Genomic DNA, 9,299 nt, shown 5'->3' with positions numbered 1-9,299 from the left:
TCATTTAGAGTGCATTTTAGAGTCCTCATCATGTGTTTTCCCACGTAAATTGAGTCTTTAGGCATGAAAATAGGATTTAGGGCTTGCATTAGGTCCCAAAGAGTTTTGCATGTTTTGAGGTCTTTATCAGGTGCTTTGGGAGTCATTTGGAGCTTAAGAAGAGGAGGAGAGAAGAAGACGGTGAAGAAAACGGTCAAAAATGGTGAAAACCGCTTGGAGGAATTTCTCGGCCAAATCGCGTACCGGACGGACAGAAACCTCGGTCAAAATCCTTACCGATCGCTCATTACCGGCCAAAATCCGTACCGATCGACCAAAGTCAGCCAGGGTCGAAGATCAGGCGTTAATACCGCGGGTTGAGTTTTGGCCGAGGCGAAAGAATTTTTACGACCAAAAAGCTCACCGCGGTACACAGCCCTCGGTCATTTTTCTTACCGCGGGAAGCTTTTCTCGACCAAAATCTGTCCTTGTCTGCGCAATTCAAAGATATGAAATCCGGGGAACCTTCCGGTCCGAATCAGTTGGCGGGGTCTTCAGCAAAGTTGGAGATAATCAAACAAAGATCCCAGAACAGTTGGAATCATCCAATTCGGACCAGTAGGGAGAAAGATACAGCTTCCGGAAGATGCACCAACATTACGCGCATCCGAGAACTGAACGGCGAAGTACAAAGGTCACGGCGGACGGAGCTTTTCCGGACCAAATCAGCTTGCCCGGTCTTCATAAAAGTTTGAGATCTGTGAAAGACCTTTTCAGAACAGTAGGGATCGCTCAATTCGGACGAGTGGTTTGAAAGATAAAGTCTCCGGAGTTCACATCGGTCCAAACAGCTTATTTTCCGGTGATTTCGATGCGGTTCAAAGATGTGAAATCCAGGAAGACTTCCACTACCCAAGCTCCGACGGTTTCTTCACCAAAGTTCGAGTTTATTGAGTCACCTTGACTATGAAACTGGTCTCAGATCATTTGGAGTCGTGGGTCGAAAGTTACTGCTTCCGGAAGGCGACATGGTCGATACGGGCCCAAATATGTTGCGATACGCGCTAAGTGTTTCTTCAGGGCTCGGCATCATTACCTCGACATCGGCCAAGTCAAGCTCATATTTTGGAAGTATCCTGAGCTAGACCTCGTACTGATACCTCGGCACGTTGGGATCAAGGCATGCACACGTAAGAATGGAGCTGGAAACGACTAAGTGTTGAACATGCACCTCGGTGTAGCGACCTCGGCGTGCATGCCGGACCCTGTTCTCCCGAACCCCTCGACGTCCAAGCGCCTCAGCATTTTATGCCGAGGTCCATTGTCACAAGCCCAGAATCAAGAACAAAGCTTCTCAAGAACACACACGTGAAGATGGATCAAAGACTAGGGTTCATGCATGTTCTTGACGTGTTCTTCACGAGATCTTCATTTGGATCTGGACTCACGTGCACTCCTCGACATGAAGACCTCGGCTTCACTCTCCGACACACCGTGGCACTCACCCATCAACCCAAGAACGTGATTCAGTACCCGGTTTGTTCCGGGCTGACCCGCGACACTTTACCTTTGCTATATATACATTTTGAGACTAAAAACCTAGGGATCTTATCTCTTATCTGTTTTTAGCTTTAAGAACTTGCCTTTTTGGTGAAACTTGATCATTCTAATTCGATATCTCGCTTTTGCATGAGGAATCTTGTTCCTTCTTTATTTCTTTGATCATCTAACATTAAACTCCTCATCATGACCAGCTACACGTCTTGCAAAGGACTTAGTGAGCTCGTTATGATTAGTGAGTAGTCGTTTAAGCGGCTTTAGACGAGTAGATTAGGGTGCTTTCAAGGTAGATCAGTGGGTTTAGGTGTCTAGTCTTGCATGTTTCATTCTTTAACCGACGAGATCTCTAGGCTGGATCGAAGCACATCACTTGAGGTTCAGATCTGAGACATATCTTGCATCAAAAGTGTTTGTAGAAATGTCTGAACCACTCGGTTATGGGTTTAAGAGTCTTTCATCGCGAGAGTGATAGTTTGTTCTCTTAAATGACATTTTTGAACTGATTCTCATTGCTGATTGATTCGATGCTTCTCAAAAGACATTTTTGGTATGAAGGAGGATCAATTTAGATGCTTAATACTTTCATGAGAAGATTAACATACCTTGAGTTCAAAGTTAAATGAAACCGCTTGATGTTTTGATTCATTAACCCACTAGTTGAACTTGGAAGCACCCGAGTCAAGTATCTCGTCTAAAGTCCCTTGCTTTATTACATATTATCATCATCTGAATCGTTTAGTTATTATTTGCATCTTTGCTTTGTTTGATTCTCATCATTTACTTTACTTACATACTTAATCGTTGTTATTCAGCTTAGTAAAACCTTCACCCTTTTTATCTTGACTTAAATAAACAAACATCATAGTCTAGTGTCTCGTTGACAAGTCTGGATTGATACCTCTTTGTGCTACTTCGACAAAGGGGATTGATAGCCCTGAGATCTAAAAAGACCATATCTATCAATTGGCGCCGTTGCCAACTTGTCGGAGCATTCGTCTTTTGTTTGTTCTTGAGTTCAGGATTTTACCTTTCTTTGTTTTACTAACTTCTTTGCAAGTTCTTGTGTTGCTTTCAGGTGCATGAAAACCAGGTCTCGGAGCACAGAACCGCCTCTACCGTACGACGACAACATCAACCGGATTGAGAGGCGAGCTCGCGAGAGGGAACGGCATTTTGAAAGGCTTGGAATGGCAGAACAGCAAAGGATCGAGCAACAGGCTCAAGAAGCCGAACACCAGGCTCATGCTAATCAGGCGCAGGCAGGCAGGAATGAACAACAAGCCTATGTTAACCAACAACAGGCTCAAAGGAACGAGAGGCTTGCTCAGCAAAACCAACAACAAGCTAATAGGAACGAGCAACAAGCCCACCATGTTCATCCGCCACCGCCACAAGCTCAGAGACAACCTCCTCCGGTCTTTGTTGGAGAGAACGACCGAGCTAATGCGCACCAATACCGAGCTGGGATTCAAGCTCCACCGGTTCAAAACAACAACTTTGAGGTTAAAGCTTCCCTGCTCAATATGGTGCAGAACTCAAAGTTCCACGGTCTAGCCGGAGAAGACCCTCTTGAGCATCTAGATCAGTTTGATCGGGTTTGCGACCTAACTAAGATCAATGGTGTCTCGGAAGATAGCTTCAAGCTACGCTTGTTCCCATTCAGCCTAGGTGATAAAGCTCACCAGTGGGAAAAGAACCTCCCGAGGGGTTCTATACAAACCTGGGAGCAGTGTAAACTGGCGTTCTTATCAAAATTCTTTTCCACATCACGCACGGCTAAGCTCAGAAACCAGATATCAAGCTTCACGCAGCACAACAACGAGAGCTTTAGCGAGGCTTGGGAACGGTTTAGAAGTTACACTAACCAATGCCCACACCACGGCTTCTCAGAGGCATCCCTCTTGAGTACTTTATACCGAGGTGCCCTCCCCAAGATCCGAAACCAACTAGATACAGCTTCAAATGGAAATTTTCTTGGGAAAGAGATCAATGCGGCAATGGAACTAGTCGAGAACCTAGCCATGTCTAATGATACTTGTGGCGAGGACTTTGATAGAGCAAACCGTACAGAGGGCTCTAGTGAAGAACAGCGTATGAAAAAGGATATAAGAGAGCTTCAGAGCAAGCTTGACAAAGTTCTGATGGCGACTCAAAAGCCAATACACTTTGTAGGCGAGTTTGATGAGCAAGGGCCAAGTTTTGACAATGTAAACGAAGATGGTCTAACTCAAGAGGAGCTGAACTACATAGGGAATCAGCAGAGGTATCAGCGGTTCAACAACTACAACAGTAACTCAAACCTCTCATACAGAAACCAGAATGTAGCTAACCCTCACGATCAAGTGTACCCTGCTCCGCAACAACAACAAAGCTACGCTCAAAAGGCTCCTTATCAGAATACCTTCCAGCCCAAGCAACAGTTTAGTGGGCAACAGCACGGCTACACTCAGCAGAATCAAGCAGCTCAGGGTAACAACTTCACCAGCCAACCGCAGCATCACAAGTTTCCACCAGGGTTCAATCCGCAGCCGATGGGTAATCAGCAACAGAATCAGAGAACGGGTCAGAACCAGCTGGGGAACGATGTCTGTGGGATATTACAGCAACTGTTACAGGGTCAGCAGAGAGTTGAGAGCCAGCACGCGACAATGCAGCAAGATATCAGAGAGCTTAAGCAGAATCAAGCCTCTACATCATCCCGAGGCCCGGCTTTACCAGGTAAACCGGAGCCAAACCCCAAGGAGTATGTGAACGCCATTACATTGAGGAATGGTAAAGAACTACAAGCTCCAACGCCTAAGACTACGCTCATTGAGGCCAATGAGCAATCAGAGGGGGAGGCAGCCTCAGGTGATGCGTGTAAAGAAGCGGATTTTGAGAAAGAACCGATCAAGGACAACGGAAAAGTGGTGGAAAAGACAACTGAGCTCGAAAAGCCATACGTTCCACCACCACCTTACCAACCCAAGATACCGTTCCCAGGGCGTTTCAAGAAGAAAATCTTAGACAAAGCCAAAGCGGTCTTTGAGAAACACTTGGAGAACACGCAACTCACCTTACCCATTATAGATGCTTTCTTAGCTATACCACAGCTTGGGAAGTTTCTAAAGGATGCGATCCTCAACAAGACAAAGGAGCTCCAGGGTATGGTAATACTGAGCCATGAATGCAGCGCCATAATACAAAGGAGGTCTATACCAAGGAAGCTATCCGATCCGGGCAGCTTTACCCTACTGTGTGCTTTAGGTCACTTGAAGTTCTCGAACTGCTTGTGTGATCTAGGAGCTTCTGTGAGCCTGATGCCATACACGGTGGCCAAGAGATTGGGATACAAGAGTTACAAGCCAGCCAAGATCTCTCTTATACTAGCTGATAGATCGGTTCGCTTACCGGTGGGTTTGCTTGAGGATTTGCTTTTGAGGATCGGTGAGATAGAAATCCCCACGGACTTCATAGTTCTTGAGATGGACGAGGAACCATTGGACCCTATCATCTTGGGTCGACCGTTCCTAGCGACCGCAGGAGCCATTATAGATGTGAGAGGAGGAATGATTGAACTACACATCGGTTCCGAGCATATGAAGTTCAATGTGAAAGAGATGATGAAGAAACCGACCATTGGAGGTCAGGTTTTCTATGTGGAAGTGATGGAGGAGCTAGCTGATGAGCTCCTGGAAGAGTTGAACACAGAGGATCCGTTACAAGTGGTCCTTACACGTGAACAAAGCGAGCACGGGTACTTGAACGAGGAAAGCGAGGTGTACAAGCAACTTTTGGACCAACCGAAGGAACTTGGAGCTGAGGCTAGGTTTTTGGAGCTCAGGAAGAGTGGCCTCGACATCTTAGACAGCGAGGGGTCCATGGGAACAGAGGAGATACCTCGGGATATCATGGCCGTGGCAACTCATATCGAGGCCGATAGTAATCCGCGCGAGAACAAGGAAAAGGCCGAGGAAGCTGTTCCGGGCCAATGTAGCTTTGATACCGATTGGAATGAGGCAGACGCTCCCCCTGTTGAGCTCAAGCCTCTACCAACAGGGCTCAGGTATGCATTTTTAGGCTTGAACTCTACTTTCCCTGTGATCATAAACGATAGTTTGCTTGAACATGAAGAACGTGCATTGCTTAATGAAATCAAGAAATTCAGGAGAGCAATAGGGTATTCCTTGGCTGACATAAGAGGAATCTCTCCTGATATATGCACTCACAGGATCCACCTGGAGGACCAAGCCATGTCCTCTATTGAGCACCAACGTCGCCTTAACCCGAACCTCAAAGAGGTGGTTAAGAAGGAGATACTAAAGCTCCTTGAGGCAGGGATCATATATCCAATCTCTGACTCTCGGTGGGTATCTCCTGTGCACGTTGTGCCCAAGAAAGGTGGTATCACGGTAGTAAAAAATGATAAGGATGAACTCATAGCCCAAAGAAATATAACCGGCCATCGCATGTGCATTGACTATAGGAAATTGAATTCTGCATCAAGAAAAGATCATTTCCCTTTACCATTCATTGATCAAATGCTTGAACGGTTAGCCAATCATCCTTATTTTTGTTTTCTCGACGGATACTCTGGATTCTTCCAAATACCAATAGATCCAAGAGACCAAGAGAAAACGACATTCACTTGCCCTTACGGCACTTATGCTTATAGGAGAATGCCTTTCGGTTTGTGTAATGCACCGGCCACTTTTCAAAGATGTATGATGCACATTTTCTCCGATCTAATTGAAGAGAAAGTCGAGGTGTTTATGGATGATTTCTCCGTATACGGCTCCTCTTTCTCCGAATGTCTTGCTAATCTTTCTCAGGTTCTAAAGAGATGTGAGGAGCATAGGCTTGTATTGAACTGGGAGAAGTGTCATTTCATGGTACAAGAAGGCATTGTCTTGGGGCACAAGGTATCAGAGAAGGGTATTGAGGTGGACAAGGCCAAGATCGAGGTAATGGTGAACCTACAAGCTCTGAATTCTGTAAAAGGGATAAGAAGCTTTCTTGGGCACGCTGGGTTCTATAGGCGGTTCATTAAGGATTTCTCCAAGATAGCTAGGCCTTTAACTAGGCTATTGTGCAAAGAGGTGGAGTTTATCTTTGATGAAGAGTGTGAGGAAGCGTTTAAGAGGATCAAGGAGGCTTTGATCAGTGCACCAATTGTACAAGCTCCCGATTGGTCTTTACCATTCGAAGTGATGACTGATGCATCTGACTATGCCGTGGGAGCTGTCTTGGGGCAGAAGAAAGATAAGAAACTCCATGTGATTTACTATGCCAGCCGCACCTTGGACTCAGCTCAAGAAAAGTATGCAACCACCGAGAAAGAAATGCTTGCCATTGTGTTTGCATTTGACAAATTCAGGAGTTACTTAGTTGGATCAAAGGTCACGGTCTACACTGATCACGCGGCCTTGAGGTACTTGATGTCTAAGAAGGACGCTAAGCCGAGGCTTTTGAGATGGGTCCTATTGCTCCAAGAATTCGACATGGAAATACTTGACAAGAAGGGCATTGAAAACGGGGCCGCAGATCATCTCTCAAGGCTGAGGATTGAAGAAAAGGTCCCCATAGACGATGCTTTACCTGAGGAACATCTCATGCTGGTATGGTCTTACTTAGAGGTGGAAGAGGCCAACACGATCAAGGAAAGAAGCCTCCCATGGTTCGCGGATCTTGTGAACTACCTGTCTTGCGGTTTAGAGCCACCGGATCTTGATGCCTATCAGAGGAAAAAGTTCTTTAGAGATGTGATGAGATATCATTGGGATGAGCCGTACCTTTACGTGCTTAACAAGGACCATCTCTATAGGCGATGCTTGGCCGAAGAAGAGATCCATCCGGTGCTACAAGAATGCCACGGTTCAGCGTACGGTGGTCACTTAGGTGCATTCAAGACGGTTGCCAAGGTTTTGCAAAGCGGCTTCTGGTGGCCGACTATGTTCAAGGACGCTCAAGATGTGGTATCGAGATGCGAGGCTTGTCAAAGGCACGGTAACATATCCAAGAGGAATGAGATGCCCCAAAACCCAATCTTTGAGGTCGAGGTCTTCGACTGTTGGGGCATTGACTTCATGGGTCCCTTTGTGAGTTCATACGGAAATCAGTACATCCTTGTCGCGGTGGACTATGTGAGTAAGTGGGTCGAGGCTGTTGCATCCCCAACCAACGATTCAAAAGTGGTGGTAAAGCTTTTCAAAAGTATCATTTTCCCACGGTTTGGAGTTCCGAGAATAGTAATCAGTGATGGGGGAAGCCACTTTATCAATAAGACTCTTGAGAGTCTTTTAAGGAAGCATGGAGTAAAGCACAAGGTGGCCACACCTTATCATCCGCAGACTAGTGGTCAAGTGGAGGTCTCTAACCGACAGATAAAGGCTATTTTAGAAAGAACCGTGAGCTCATCTAGGAAAGATTGGAGCAAGAAACTTGATGATGCTTTGTGGGCTTACAGAACCGCGTACAAGACCCCCATTGGAACCTCACCGTTTAACTTGCTCTATGGGAAAAGCTGTCATCTACCGGTTGAGTTGGAATACAAAGCATTGTGGGCAGTGAAACTTCTTAACTTTGACATCAAGACTGCACAAGAGAAGAGGGTTTTACAACTTCATGAGCTTGAGGAAATCCGGTTAGATGCTTTTGAGAGCTCTAAGATCTACAAAGAAAGGACTAAAGCGCTTCATGACAAGAAGATACACAAGAGAGAGTTCAAAGAAGGGGACCAAGTTCTGTTGTTTAACTCGAGGCTTAAGCTATTCCCTGGGAAGCTGAGATCCAGATGGTCCGGTCCATTCAAAATTCTTGAAGTAAGGCCTTATGGAGTGGTTGTTTTGAAAGGAAAAGATGGACAAGGCTTTGTGGTAAACGGTCAGAGGGTAAAACACTACCTGGCATCAGAAACAAGAGAGGGAGCTACCTCAGTTCCTCTTCTTGAACCAGAATCAGCCTGAAAAGGTATGAAAAGTCAAACTTAGTGACGTTAAACAAAGTGCTCTTGGGAGACACCCCAAGCTTATCCTTGTAAATATTTCGTTTTTTTCATCTTCTTTTTCTTTTTACTTGAAGCTTTTTGAAGGGTTTGTTAAGTGTTTCAGGAGTTAGATGGTGAACCTTGATGATGAGAATAAGAAAAAGCTCGAAAATAACACGGCCTGATGAATTAAGTCCTAGAGTGTACGTAGCCTCGGTATCGACCCTCGGTATATACATACCGCGGTCACCTTTTACCGAGTAATAGCTTGAGAACCTCAGCTAAACTCCTCGACTTAATTTCACCATGGCCGTGCTTAAGAAGTTATGTGGTGAGATGACTAAGTGTGGGGGAGGCCCACGGTGTAAACACCTCGGTATGATTATACCGAGGGGCAAAGTTCACTTCAAACGGTCTAAAACCTCGATCGAGGCCGCGACCAGTTTACACCAAGGCCGGACCGTTTAAACCCCCTGCACCAAGTGTTTCTTTGTTAAAAACAAGTGACCTCGGCATGATATCCTCGTGGTGGAGCATACCGAGGTGCCCAGTTTCAAGAATGATCAAAAACATAAACACTTGGGACACTTGAGTCAAAGAAGAAGGCTTGCGCGGACTAAGGAAAAGATTTGAAGGCCGCGGGGAAATTCTTGTTAACTTGAGCTTAGCCCACTCGGCCTGGTGCCCTCGGGGTAGAACAAGTCGAGGCCGCTCAAGAAAGCACGAGAAAAATCACTCTCGTCCGTACGGCCCACGTCATCCCCCTTGTCGCGCCATTTGGAAGCCTTTGCGCGGT

At 46.0% G+C, this 9,299-nt stretch overlaps 1 non-coding gene across 1 annotated transcript; it reads right to left on the bottom strand.

Annotated features, from left to right (window-relative positions):
• Window positions 1-3,317: 3,317 nt before the first annotated feature.
• LOC112082538 lies at window positions 3,318-3,424 on the bottom strand. The gene has a single exon (XR_002897213.1). It is a non-coding gene; the product is annotated as a small nucleolar RNA R71 (small nucleolar RNA).
• Between the last annotated feature and the right edge of the window lie 5,875 nt (window positions 3,425-9,299).

The sequence above is a fragment of the Eutrema salsugineum genome, unplaced genomic scaffold (assembly GCF_000478725.1).
Source record: "Eutrema salsugineum unplaced genomic scaffold, Eutsalg1_0 scaffold_8, whole genome shotgun sequence".
NCBI lineage: Eukaryota > Viridiplantae > Streptophyta > Magnoliopsida > Brassicales > Brassicaceae > Eutrema > Eutrema salsugineum.
Note: the sequence above shows the minus strand (reverse complement) of the source record. Positions and strands in the feature narration are given on the sequence as shown.